Source organism: Anomalospiza imberbis, chromosome Z (genome assembly GCF_031753505.1).
Source record: "Anomalospiza imberbis isolate Cuckoo-Finch-1a 21T00152 chromosome Z, ASM3175350v1, whole genome shotgun sequence".
NCBI lineage: Eukaryota > Metazoa > Chordata > Aves > Passeriformes > Viduidae > Anomalospiza > Anomalospiza imberbis.
The window spans coordinates 40,628,650-40,643,889 of record NC_089721.1 but is presented as its reverse complement, the minus strand read 5'-3'; the positions used below and the strand labels follow the sequence as shown (position 1 = coordinate 40,643,889).

General features: G+C 35.4%; 1 protein-coding gene across 2 annotated transcripts in view; it reads right to left on the bottom strand.

Moving 5' to 3' along the window:
• Positions 1 to 15,240, bottom strand: part of FBXL17 (F-box and leucine rich repeat protein 17) — a 274,511-nt gene that overhangs the window by 106,785 nt on the left and 152,486 nt on the right. The gene's annotated exons all lie outside the window — the stretch shown is intronic.

The following is a 15,240-nucleotide window of genomic DNA, read 5'->3' as shown; positions in this document are numbered from 1 at the left end:
GTAACTCTTCAATTGAATCTGGATTTGAGAAGCTTTCTGTCCTTTAAGAACTCTGTTAGTGTGGGAATCAAGAAATAGCCATAATTCTTGGCCACCAATTGGCATCAGCTATAATAATTACCACCAACTTCCAACAGATTCTTCTGAACCATTCTCACCCTCTTTTAGCATAAGAAATTATGAAAACACTGTCTGTCCCTGCCAAAAAATACAACAGTGATCACAGTAATCTCAGATCTTGGTTTCTTGTGTGCCTCTCTTTTGCCTCTCATTTGGACACAAAAAAATTTCCCTTTTCCTCTTAGTCAGTTTTTTTTTACCAGTCGTAACCTGGTGATTTCTAAAGTGCCTCTACTTTTCAGCATGGCTTTTCTTTGTGAGAAATGCTTGGACAAAGCCAGATAACTTTGCCTTCACTGCCACCCTCTGGGCTCCTTACTTCAAAAGTAATACTCTGAGTTGTGGCATAGAGATTTCAGGATGGTTTGACACACACTATCTTGCACATATGTATTAAATATAGTACTGCCTAATTACACAGCACCTTTCTTCTCCAGAAAGATCTCTGTCAAATGGCTTTACAGGTCTGTTGATTATATTGCAGCAAAAATTTAAAACCAAGAGCAGTTAGAATAATTTTAAGCCTAGAAATTAAGAAAAGCATATACTACTACAAAACAATTATATAATCTAAATGTTCACAACTGATTTATGACTGCAGATGAAAACATGTCCTGCCACTGAGCTTCCTTTTCACATTCTTATTTCAGTTACAAGTATCAAAACCTTACTGAAAACCCAATGTCCACAGGATTATTTTTATTTTACCCAGTTACAAAGTGTTACTACCATAGGTTCCCATACTAAATACAAATATATGATACTGTTTGTATAAATATCTGAGAAGCTCAATTGGAATTTTGTTTAGTTAGTTTTGGGTTTGGAGTTTTTTTACATAAAAACAAAGAGGCAGGGTTAAAGAGGAGCCTTGGGTGGCAGCACAGGAAGAGCTCTTGAGATGGAACTCAGTGTCTGCATCCATTTCCTGTAGTTGTCTCAGATAATCACTGTGTGCTGTAGCATATCCCCTGACAACAAGGAAGGCAATTAAATCCCTACAAAGGTGGCTGTAGCCTGAGATGGTTTGCAAGGGTTAGCAGGTAGGAACTCCAGCTGCCTGAAGAGCTGGAAGAGGAACTTACTCATTCTTTTTTCTTAACCATCATCTTCCTTCCCCTCCAGGGTCCACTGTGTCAACTTACACTCGAAATAATTTTCATTTGTACTCATCCAGACTAATTTTGTTTAACGTGTGGAGAGTTTGAAGATTACTAAGAGTGAAAATAGTGATGTTTGTCAAACACAGTGGAAAAAGGATTTCAGGTTATGTTCACACATAACCTGAAAGTGAGAGTTTTTGATTTCTTACATAATTTGGAAAACTTCTTTAACCAAGTAGATTTATTAGAAAGAGTTTATAAAATAAGAATTTATATCTACAACTAACAACTAAAGGAAAAGTTAGGCAGATGGGTAACATGTAAAGAACTAAAGTTTTTATCAAGAAATTATCGAAGTACTGAAGTCAAGGAGAAAAAACCAGTGCATTGCAAACATCCAAGAATTTTTAAAGTATGCTCTTCCTCTTAGCGTAACAAAATAGAGTATTAGAAGAACAACAAATAAGAACATACTCCCAGGTTTATATATAACATGGTTCTAAACTTTGTTTATACCTCATATAAAAGTATTCAGCAGACCCACAAATCCCCACTCAAATAACTCTTCATAGGCCTGTCAACCCAACAAGTTCAAGGAAGACAGTAGTGGCTGCTAATCTTTACAAGCACTCAAGTTAGAGTCAAAGGCATAAAAAGATTCTTAATAAGCTGTTCCTAAGGATTCTCAAATACTTCAGCAGTGGTCTTTGAAGACAATCACAATAATGCAATTAACAACTTATTACCATATTTTGTAAACCCCTACAAACATAAACTGTGGCATCCAATAGGAAAAAAATCAGATGAAAACAAATAATTTGTTTTACTCTTTCATAGAGGAGAGCTATAATCCATGAAAAGCTTTCAAATCTGCAGACCCAGGTAAATAAAACAGTGTAACACATTAATCAAGTGACAAAAAGAATAACAAAAAAGACTAAGACATTAGGGAAAAGTGCATTTCCTAATTAAAAAAATACATGAGCGAGATAAAGTTTTACATAGGAAAAAACACTTGAAGAAAAGAATGTTTAAAATAATGCCTTTGGACACAGTACTATTAAAAATCAAAGATAAAACCAAGCCTTTTAAGCTATGTGCTGAACATACCAGTCAACAACCAGATGGTTACACTAGATCTTATTACTGCTGGGAAAATGTAATTGCATGAAAATATTGTAGGTAATACAATTCAATTGCAAGAAAATGTAGATTTTTTCCCCTGTAATTATGTATTACATGTATGTATTTCCCAAACATACTGTGAGACTTTATAAGGGATTTCAGTGTTATTTAAAAGATCTTATACAGGCCAAAAAAAAATAGCTGCTCACTATTCCCTCAGCTTGTTATACTAAGCATAAATATGAACTAAAAAAAAAAAAATATAACACCATAAAGCAACCCCAAACCCACTATGTGTAATTCCAGTGAGGAAAAAAATAAAAAATTCTACCTTTAGGGAATAATGAAAATAGATTTACAAGTCTTATAAAGAAATTGTTACAAGTTAGATATCTTGAAAATAAAAAAAAATAAACAAGACTTCTAAATGTTGAATAAAGTTCTTAATACAGTAACAGCTTATGTTTGTGGAAAGCAGTTTGAGCTGAGTATTAACTCTAACATCTATGTTTGTACACGTGACTAGATTTGCAAATAGATACACAGATTCCTAAGCATCTTTATTAATAAAGGCCAGATAAATATGTATGACAATGTAGGGTCATTAAATATTGAAATTTTTATTTAAAATGTTAAGATGCTACACAGTAAAATGGAAGAATTTGTCAAATGTGACAAGGAGCCAAAAAAACTCCCTGAATGTGCACAAATGAGATGCAGAATTAAATTTATCCACAGAATTTTACATTAAGTTGCCTTCCTATGGTATTTATCTACAAGTGAGGAGCGGGCAGACAGAGTTTATATTTCAGTTTGAAACTTTAAAAATTGCAGAAAACTGTTGCATAACAGCACCCTGAGTGGGTTTTTACCATCATTCAGTTCAAAAATTTCCTCCTAGTCCTCCAGAAAGATGTCTCAACACTTCCCCAAGGCTTTCATGCCGATATGTTTCAGAAAACTGTAGCAGTGTCCAGTATTCAGGAAAGCAGCTGAAATTCTGAATCCTAAAACATCCAACAGGAATGCAGGACACAGAAGAAAATCAGTCCAGCCTTCCAGAATAGGTGGGAAGCTCAAAATAAATGATAGAGACTGCTATCTGTAGTAGATCAAAGGGCTTCAAGCCATGAATTAGAGTTTGCCTGCTCCATACAGATAACCCTTACATGGAAGGATGAGCATCCTTTAAAATCCTCAGGAAAAGTCAGTAAAAATCAAGATTCCAAATGAACCTCAGCACATTGTGTATCATACATTTAGACATGTGTCACAGCCAATAATAGCGTACTGCAGAAATAAATACGGCAAATATGATTTGCCTTCTACATATGGCTTTAAAAAAAATGACAGCCTCAACATCAGTTCATTTATTTCATATAGGAAAAATACATACTCTTTGCTCTTTCTGCAACAAAAACATCAATGCAATTCCTTTCAACTGTATTGAAAGCAGATGCTTCAGCACTCTGTTTTTTACAACTAAGATAAAATATGTTGCCTTATGTATAAAAATAGGAATATTTCTAACAGTGTGGTTTTTTGCCAGTTGAACGAAATAGAAAACCTCTTGACAGCAGCAGTTTAAGAAAAAGAAAATTAAAGATAATTCAGTTTACAACGCCAAAAAGGGGAACACTCTTGACCCAATTTTCATTAATTTCTGATATCATAAAAATGTATTGATATTTAACAGTACAGTGGCTATTGTCAGAAGTCAGGAATGGTCTTTTCCAGTGGAAAGAAGAATTAATAAACCCTCATATAAGTACTGTCTCAAACTGTATTTGAGAATGGGACTGGCTTTCATTAGAAGGAAGCCATACAAAAGGAATCAAGGACTATTGGAGAAATCTATTATTCTAAGGAAATCCATTTTGCCTGAAGCTGGTATTAAAACATCTTGTTTTCAGTGTTTCATGGTAAACCCATAGAAACAAAATAAGTTTCAAATAGTTCAGGGTACACGGAAAAGCATTACTTGAAAAATGTGGGTTATCTATCAACAAATGTTTACTTTTATATATTTTCTATCAAAGCTGTTGAAAATTTATAGCTATATTGAGCTTTGTGTTTCAAATAAGATGTTTTGCTTTAGTCAGAACAGTCCTAGAAAACTAAAAATTACTCCTGACATCTTGTCAAAAATATTTGCAGCTGTATTTTGTCACAGATTTTGAACAGGAAATAGATTTTTCCTTTCATCCATCCATTATGCAAGTGTTTTGGTCCTAACCATCTAAACATTTTTCAGCATCACAGAAAGAATGGACACAACTCTCACTTTTACTCCCACACTCAATTCTTGTTTTGTACTGCATACTCTGAAGCAAAGATCCTTTGGCATATGACTTGGGGCACATGTCCTATGCATATCTTCATCTCTATTTTTTTTTAAGTGGCTTTTTTTAGTTGGATTCCAAACTCTTTTTGCTTTTCATTACCAGAAAGGACAATAATGCCTCCAGCCACAGCCAACTCAGAAAGTGTAAGGGTGGAAATTATCAATCTAGAAACCCAGGGTACAGTAACCCACAGACAGGTACTATATATAACCAGGTACTACATGTACCAACACCAATTATTGTTGGTAGCATACAAAATAATAACATATACATAGGAATACAGGACAAAACTGAAGGCCACTGAACACACACTAGAATTAACCAATACGAAATACTTTCAAACACAATCAGAATCTATGTTGCAAATAAAGGACCCTAGACCTTCATCTAGAGACCTCAGTCTGTTTAAGAATCATACTAGAAAAGGAAGCATCCTGGATTAATATCTCCTTCCATCAGGGATAAAGGGTCCCCAGCCTATAAATATGTTGAATGCCATCCTTTTATTTTTTTAACTATTTGGCCATCCCAATGAGTTAAAAACATCCAAAAAACCAGCTGACTCTTTTCAGCTTTTGATCAGCACACTACTGAGGCTGCTGTATTCTCTTCTTCTCACCTTATCACCAGGCTGTTTGCCCTTTCTTAAACAAGCTCTGGAAGAAGCTATTCAGTTCTATGATTCTATGATATAAAGTGGGTTAGAATAGAAAGATGAGGAAGATAACTGCTGACAAGTCTTCCTGACAGACATATAAAAAAAGAATTCCACAATTTGACCTTCAGGACCTCATGGATTTACTCTGTTGCTGGTTCAGATTCATGATGAATGATAACGAAATTTCTTCTGCCCAAGCAAAACCAAGTATGTAGGTCATCCAGCTTCATACTGGGATGAGCAAACTATTTGTCTATACTCTAATTAGCTGGAACCTAAAGAACAAGTAAATGGCTCTTTCCATCAAGCAATATGGAAAACCATCCATTAACAACTCAGACAAAAGCCATCAAATGTTCAGATTCTGTGTAAGGAGGAGAAACTACTTTCTTCTTTCATGAGTCTTGGACAGTCTACAGAAATCCTTAGCACTGCAGTCAAAAACCTCAGGTCTGTCAACCACCTTGACTTAAAAGTCTGAAGCACAAAGCTTGTTGGGAGACTAGTAAGACTGCCTACAAAGAAATTTTGAGCATATCCAAATTACAGCTGCAATTATCCAAGCCAAAGTTAATAAAATAAAAGCTTCTAAATATCAGACAATGAAAAGTACATTACCATCTTAACAGATAATTGCAAGAAAAAGAAGGTACCAGAACAAAACAGTCACGATCCAGTTGCAATACCCTTTCTGCAAAATACAGCATATTCACTGCCAAAGAAGCAGAGAAACTATCAATCTACCCTTTAGCATCTCCTCTAAAGGCCTGTTATAGAAGTGAGTCTTTGGATTTGAAAGCTACCTCTATTATTTTGCACCCAAGTTCCTTGCAGTCCCTGAAGACCAGAGGTGTCAACTGTAAATCCGTTTCTTTGAAAAAACATAACATGCATACAATTAAAATGTTGAGGGTTAGGAATTAAAATAATTTGAACAGAGGTTAAAACACAAGCTATGTAATCCAGCAAGAACCTCATGTGGTTTAACATGCTGAAATGTTCCTAGACTGTCCTTGATACCAATTTAAAGTTAAAACCTGCCTCTGGAGGAAAGGTTACTGAGGTTCTTGCTAATAACAGATCCCTTGGGGTGGAGTAGAGAGAAAGGACACTGAACAGTGCTGTGTTTTCAATTTAGCATGAGAATCATGCTGATAACACAGTGATGCTTTAGTTGTTGCTGAACTGTGCTTACCACAAGTCAAGCTCTGCCAGTGTGGAGGTGCACAGGGAGCTGGTTGGGAGCACTTCCAGCAGAGCTGACCCTAACTGGCTAAAGGGATATTCATAGCACAGAATATCATGCCCAGTATACAAACCAGAGGGAATTGACCAGGAGGGTCCCAACACTGCTGGGGAACAGGCTGGGCATTAGTCAGTAAGTGGTGAACAACAGCATTGTGCCTCACTTCTTTGTCTTGGGTTTTATTTGTCTCATTTTGTTGTCTCTGTTTTCATTACAACAGGAATAATGGAACAGCAGGAACAGTAGTGCTGTAGAACACTACTACTACTACTCTTACTGCTGCTATTTTATTTCAATTATTAAATTGTTCTTATCTTAACCCTGGGGTTTTGCCTTCCTTCAGATTATCCTCTCTCTTTGGATACTCCATAGTGGGAGTAGGTGGGGGTGCAAGCTGCATGGAACTTAGTTGTTGACTGGAGTTAAGGTATGACTATTTTCTACTTTTACATTGTAAATTGGGCATTTTTTGGTGCACCACTACTAATTAAAACACACCCCAAAGCATTTTAAAGTGAGCTAAAGCTCATAAATCAAAAATTTTCTCTATGCAGAAGTCATTCAGATAAGCATGGCAAAGGTACCATGCAAATGCTTACTGAAAAATATCCCAACCTGTCAAGAATCCTTTGTTCACTGAGTTACCCAAGACCAGTGATGCTTCTCTGATATTTCAAGAACTGCTGCAAGTACTCTGCATGGAAGTCCTTTTCAGGTGAAGGTGACATGCCAAACAGATGCTTGAGCATAACATGTTGGTGATTTTAAGGGCTGTCTATTACTCTGGGCATTTTGGACAACCAGCATATTACTGAGAGAGGCATTCCCTCACTTAGACAAACCAGCATCTCTACATGATGACTGCCTGCAGCATGGCTCCAGTCTTACTGAGTATTTTCTCCAGAAGTAATTGTGTAATACAAGTCCCTCTTAGCCACAGTGCACAGGGGTATGAGCTGCTGAAACTCATAGTTAGAAAGCATTGGCTACTTGGCTAATCTGGACAGGTTTTTAGCTCTGGGACTTGGTGATTTATTGTCAAGGGAGCAGTTAATTACAAACACATTTGTTAAATTAATGCATCTGTGAAAGCTGCTGCAGCTGATTCAATAGTGTGTAAACTCAGCCCCCTCAAAACATACAGATATTTTGTAATATAGTCTACACAAACCAAAGCAAAAATATTTTCTAGTAGGACATATTACACAAATGGTCACATTCGAAGTAAAAATCAAACATGCATGTGCTTTCACTAATTTCAGTGATCTGAGAAATTCTGCCTTTTCTCATTTATACCTCAGTAAGTCTTACCATCAATAAAATGAAAGAGCTGCACTGGAAACTGGGAAAAAAATTCTGAAGGAAAACAGCAGTTCTGTTCAGCTTATTTGGCTGTAAAAATTGTGACTTTAAAGCACGAAGAGAAAAGGCAACCAGGTGTAAATGTGATACATTCTCATTTCTGGTCAAGTGACAACGCAATCACTTTCTCATCCAGACAGAGATGTTACAAAGGGCCAATCAAAGGGCCAAGCTAAAATCATTACTGGAATTTCAGGCATGTGTTTATACAACAGACATTAAAATGAAAAATTTTAATACATTTCAGTTCTCCATTCTCAAAAACTAAAAATTTATTTAGACCCCCTGCCTTGCAATGCATCATTACAAATATCTGGACCAATAGCAGAAAACCTGCAATCCTACACTTCGGATCTATCTTTCATACACTGCTGGGATAGAAGCAGCATTAAGAAACTGCCCCACTGAATACTGGTGTGAGTTACTGGAAAGTAACTGCCCCACTGAATACTGGTGTGGTTGCGGAAAAGGCTACAAAAACAGCTAAAGATCATTTGAGGAAGAAAAATAGATATACTAGCAATTTTCAGGTATCACTTTCTCTCACTATGTTTAAGGTATTATCCCATGTCAGAAGATTACTCAAATTTTTTAATGTTTTTAAAAATTTACAGATACTTCAACATAAATAACAGAAGAATCTAGAAGAACAATCAATAGAGACAGGGTACAGAATTCTTGTGGTCCAAATGATTACCTGAGAAATACTGAGATACTCTGTTTATCAGTGCAAAGAAAAAAACCAACAAAACACATATTGTACAATATGAAAACCTAAAACTTTCTATTTTGTGAAAAAATAGTGGCTGCTCTGAAAACAACTACTTTATGACAAAAGATGAAATTTCTTGAACTTTTTGCCATGCTTAAAAAATAGGAAGCATAATTACATATATCCACCCTAATTTTCTCCATTTTAAGTGACTTTTTAATAATGACTTGACTATCAAGCAATTAATAGAAAAATTCTTTTTTCAATCACTGAAACCCCATGAAAACTAAATGGTATAATCAGTGTTATTTATGCTCTCATGTAGAAATCCCAGTAATTGGCATATTGGTCTGATTAAATCTTTAAAGTAAGGACATAAAAGAATGCATAAAGGATAAAAAAACCCACTGCTTGTTGTAAAACCCTCTCTTACATTGTCATGATTTTAAATGTATCTTAAAAGAAGGACAAGATAAATATAAATCATAGAAACATATGATTATGTGGCAGAAAAAACATAAATTAGAATTAGAATTAATTAGAATTGAATCTATAGAAATGTATGAAATCAGATTTACAAGAAGTAAATCTGACCTTCAGCTAACAGTAAAACTATTTTAATAATGTAACTACATTTTTGATGTATCTGTTATACTTGATTCACTGAAAACATATGAAAATATGTTTTTTAGATTAGGCATTAATGTTTTTTAGATTAGAAATTAAATGATAAAGCTTTGTTCTAGCAGACATTGGTTCTAAGGCCACCTCATTGAGTGGGGGCTAGAAGTTTTCTTTGACTTATTTAATGACAGATTTTATAAGCAAATCTACATGGCAAGACGGTTTAGTTTGTTGGGTTTTTTTTTAATACAGCTCCTTTTAAAGACCTGGATACTATACCTGTTTGATTCTTGAATGCTATTTGAAGAGATTTATTAGAATTACTATCTGAAGACATTTTTCATTCATAAATTTAATTCCTGTGTCAGTAATACTTTAATTCATTTCATTTTATAGGACTAAAGAAAATTAAACCATGAAAGTACAAATCATGACGATAAATTTAAAAATACTGGATACCAAAACACCAAGCACAAAAAAATATTAAGAATAAACATGCAAAAAAAAGGCTGCAATTTTTTTAACATATTACAATGCTTCATTTTTGTTTTTCAAAAACCCAATGATTTCTTCAAGATAAAGTAAGCAGAGGACAGCTGTTGTCAGCACCAGAAAGGCACTCCCTCAGCACTCCAAACAAACAGGCAGACAAATTAAAACAGGAAAATGATGAAGTTTTTAATTTTAAATGCTGTCAACTCTATAAATACAGTGTAAATAATTAAAAAAAAAACAACCAAATGCCAAAACCACCACCCAAACCCTATTTTAAAATAAAATATTGTATTTGTTCAGTGTTATAGACTAAGGAGAAATTACAGCTGTACAAGTTATCAGCTTGGCAACCACTGGTTTCATAAGTAAATTAGTCTGAACTGTTCAATGATGGCAGAAACATAACTGAAGAATAATTATATTATTATATATCCTGATTTGCCTTGTGCTTGCTTCTACATCCAGCTTCCCTTTTGCAGAGACTCAACCTCTGTAGTTAATGCTTACTTGTGCCCGCATTTCATTCAAACCACAATAAAATCATTCATACTGAAATCACCACAGTCCATATTTGTTTATTTATTCATGAAATGCTTAATATTGAAAAGCATGCATTACAAGACAGAGTAATGCACAGGAAGTTTTCCAGGGATCTTGAGCACTTTCTTGTGAATCTCCAAAACAAGATTTACAGATACAAAAGCATATCCAAGCTGTTCCCACTTCCTTCCACTGACATAGTTTGCAGATGAATCCATAATCTCTCATCAACAGTACAGAAAGAAAACACACACAAATCTACTAATTTCACCAATTTACCTGACCTCTAATAATCCTAGATATCCATAGTAGTAAAAATGAAGTATCCCTTCTATAGCTATTTCAGTGTTTAAATTGATGATTACCAAAAACACTTATGGGCAGCAATACACAGCAAGAATTGCCTCCCCATTGCCTTTCCAATGCTGCAAATCAGAAAAAACAGGAACGGAACACAAGGCAATAACCTGCCACAGTGCCAATATGAAGTGTTAGAACATGAAGCATCAATAATAAAGAAAAACTTCTGCAACAAGAAGTAAATCTGACTTGCCTCAACAACGCATTAAATGAACTTGCTATTCCTTGGTGATTTTCTCCAAGAAAGTGCACATGTCCTCATAATTGTTAAGGACCAGAGATCAACTAAATAGCTACTTCTGCAACTTTCATCATTAAAATGTTAACCATAAACTATTTCACACTCCATATCTCTTCAGAAAACTACTTTCTCTTTTGTGTATTTCCTTCCTACACCATGAGCACCCCAGAGAAAACAGCACTTTTAATGGTAAAAAAATAATGCAAGAATCAGTCAATTGGTTCAAATTTTTCTTAAAAGGCAGTTTTGTCCCCTTCATATTTGCAGAAAATACATTTTCTAAGAAATCTAAATAATTTTAAGTCCATACATAGTGACTCTGTGCAGGGAACACAATCTTGATGGGTTTTGCAAATTTTTATTACTTGGTCCTCAATTTGGGGTGAACAATTCTACCAATTGTATTTTTCATACTGGGGAAGAGGAGATTTTGTTTAAATGTTAAGATCTATTTAAAGAGATATGTAGATATACAACCACATTCAAGCACACACCTTCAATTACTTTGTGAGATTTAGTAAAAATACTATTATATGGACTTTTGCATTAGAAATAAAGCTACTTAAAATTGACTATGAACATGTGAAATAAATCATGAACAAATATCACTATTAAGCATGTAAAAAAATATTAGAAAATGCTGTTTTGTGGATTTTAACCAGATCTAAATGCTCATCTGAACACAGCTACCCACACACTCCCTGTAAATGAAAAAGCTCTTGAGCTTTATCCTAATAATTTTCTAAGAAAATGTAAACAATACAAATGCAATTAAGCAAATATGCAAATCCCTAAAATGAAAAACAAAGTCCAGGTTCCCCCTGCAGAGCACAGTGAAGCTGTGCAGATGCAGACAGGGCTCATAGGCAGGACAATCAGCCACTGTGCTGGGCTGCAGTAATGCAGGAGGTGCCTTGCTTACCTGGAGCACTGCACTGTGTCATATAAATATAGACTTCTCCAACATTTAGTTACAAATTGCCATGCTTTGATAGTTGGCCCCCAAAGAAAAACATCAGTTGAGGAACTATAAGTAGAGATGCAACCAATAGTGTATGAATCCTGGCTTCCTGCTTGCTAATTTGATTTTGATAAGCATGAACTGGTGTTTTCTAATGAGAAAGTGTACCATGTTGCCTGTTCTGTATGCTGATCTGCATGATGACTTTGCCCCAGTAGAGCTCTCAGTTCTTATCACAGTTGGACAATCAAATTGTTTTTTCCATTTTTCCATTCTAACCCACCTCTGGCCTCAACATTTTAATTGCATTTAAAGGCAGAAATTTAAAAACAAGAGTCGTTTTTCATCTGTTTTTGCTTCTCCTGGTAATTTATTTGTAAGGAGAGTGATGTGCATTTCATACTGCAAATACTAAAAAACTAGCAGAATTTCTTTTAGCTTTCTTCCACTTTCTCACAACCTAGGTGCAGAAAATCACTGCTGTACTGCTGAGGGTGTAGCAAAACACGGGGGGTGGGAAAGGGCAGAGAAAAGAGAATGGGAAAGAAAATAGAAGGGTGAAGGCAGAGGAGAAGGATGAAAGTGAGAATGAGGAAAGAGGGAGGGAGGGAGCTTGTATGATATGAAAATGGAAACAGAAAGCTTGACAGCTAGAATAGCAGCATAGTAGATTTAATATATCATTAACAACTACATGACTCAAGAATCCTGATTACAAGCTTTTTAGACACTTGTCCTGCTCCACAACACTGGTTTTCAAAAATTTACTTAAAAACATTCCTGTGCACACAATTGACAACAAAACTTGTATTAATCACATCCTTCTCCTTTTTGGTTAAGAAGATAAACTTTGTATTTTACACATGGCAAAAAACTTTAAATACTATTTTCTCACTTTTCCTAACTCATAGCATGCTCAGAAGTACTTAAGAGTTCACTGGCAAGCTTTCAGTAATTAAATATAATTTATTACTCATGAAACTGTAACAAAACCAAATTGCATCTTTCTTTCTAAATATATAAAACATGTTTTCTTTCTAAATATAAAAAAATTTAGACTCCTCTTCAAACTAAAGCAGAGAAAATGAACAGGGATTTTTGTTCCTGCTTTAGTAAAGATAAAAGCAAAGAGAACAAAGACTGGTGAAATATTTCAACTTATTATAGACTATCCAAGAGCATGATACAAGTGAATCTTGTTCAGCACTGTCTTAATAAAACTAAGATGTGAAAGGCACAACTATGCTGCTTCACGCTCCCTTCTGCTTGCAGCTCAGGAGACCCATTTCCAAAACAGACAAAATCAGCTGTAGATAAGACTTTAGCATTTAAATGTCAGGTTGAAGGTATTGGGCTTAGGTGATCTGATTCAAAGGCTAACAGATATAACAGATTCCCTATGTGTCAAATGAAGCTTTTAAAATGACACTGATATATTGTTCTGCATGATCTCTGCAAGAAAAAAAAAAGAAGAGATCTGTAATAAAAACAGCTCTCCTTGTGTTCTCCCACCTCTACTGTCAAAACAGTGGAATGCTGAAACAGGTTTCCTAAGAAGCAACACGGTATAAAAAGTTAGACATAATTTTGGATTGGTGTCCTAGTACTGCCTCAATCTGAGAATGAATTTAAAATAAATTATTGGTCGTCCAGGTTTATATTGTTATGATCCTATAATTTTAATAAGTTTCTAATTTCCTCTAATTTATCCTTTAGAAATTTAGTGACTGCTTTCTGCCTTCCTTTCCTTATTATGTAAAATGATGCCTGAGAGCAAAAGTACTTTTGTAAACTTTACTGAAGTGCAACATATTCATTTTTAAATGCATTTAACATCTGAAAAACTTTTCCTTGCTTAAATTCACAAGAGTTCAAATCTGTGCACATTTTTCTCTTTTACAAACTAAAGGAATATTAAAAACCAGTATAATTGTTTTTGAAGAAGCAAACATCCTTTAAATTAAATGAAATTACCAGAAGATGTCAAATAAACTGAAACAATAATACAATGGTTCTAAGAAGTTAAAGCTTTCTATTTAAAAAAAATATTTGGAAATCAGCTAATGGACAAAACCAAAGTAACTGTGGATCAAATTGCAAATGTTTTACTGGTTTAGTTAGTCTTTCTTTTGCCAACTGACAGATATACATTAAACAACACACATACATCCATCAATACCATGGTAGTATTTCCTGCACCCAATTTAGCATTTTTGGTTTCCAGCTCAGTTCAAATGAAGTGCTCTCACAGGCTCTTGTTTCCCCATAGTAAAAAGTTCTTCAGGCTACTCTGGCTCAGTCTTTTTTGTTCTGAAGGTTTTGAACACCTCTTGGCTTAGGGATTTCAGTGATCAAATTTGTGATGCCTTCTCTTTCTTCTAGTTTTACGTATGGTGGTTCCAGTTTCTTATTATTTGTTATTACTTCCTGTGTTGGTGGGTAACTGCTGATGATTCTCAAACTTCTTTCTCTACCCCTTTTCATTCTCCTATGCTAGTCTGTTTTGCAAAATAGGAGTACAAATCTACACAGGATTATTCAAGGGAGATGACAGTAGTTTATTCTGCATAATGTCATCATTACTTACTGTCAGAGGTTCCAGTTCCACATTGTCTCCTCCTTGTCTCTATCAACACACATGCTACAAAGTACCACCTTCTGTCAAACTCGATTGTCCTTCCAAACAGGAAGGATAATAATAAAATAATAAGCCTCCTCCTTATAATTTTTGTCTTTGTCTTTTAAGACTATCATGAAGATCTACTTAGCATGGATGTTGAATAGCTCTGAAAAATAACATCCCTTTTTTTTCACCAGCAGCATTGGGTACTATACTTTTTTTGTATCTCCTTCCTTCAGTTCCAGTCAGACTTTCCTGTACTTCTTATATGTACATAATAACAATTCTGTACCCGTATACCAAGCAGCCAGTCTCTTCTGTTTTCACCCAGTGAACCAAAAACTCTTGCCCCAAATTCTTGTGTTGTGACCTGTCTTACATCAGTGAAGCCATTGGGGCTCCTCTTCCTGGAGATGCTAACAGCGCCCTTTCCCATCTTCTCTAGCACGAGGTCACAGGGAAAATGAACAAAGTCTAACAGCTGTCCCTGCAGTTATTGTAAAGATGAGGGAGCAAACAGTGGCCTTTGACACCTTCCACAACAAGAAGCATCTTCCTCCTGCAGCAACTCCTGCTGCTGCAAGGCACCTAAATGAGGATGGCACAGGGAAAGCAGGAGCAATATGAAAAGGTGCTCTGTCACGGTGCGTTCCCGGGCGGGGGGGGCCCCTAGGCTGTGAGTTCTCTGGTGGCAGCAGGCAGCAAGGAGACTCCACACGGCTTCTGAGGGT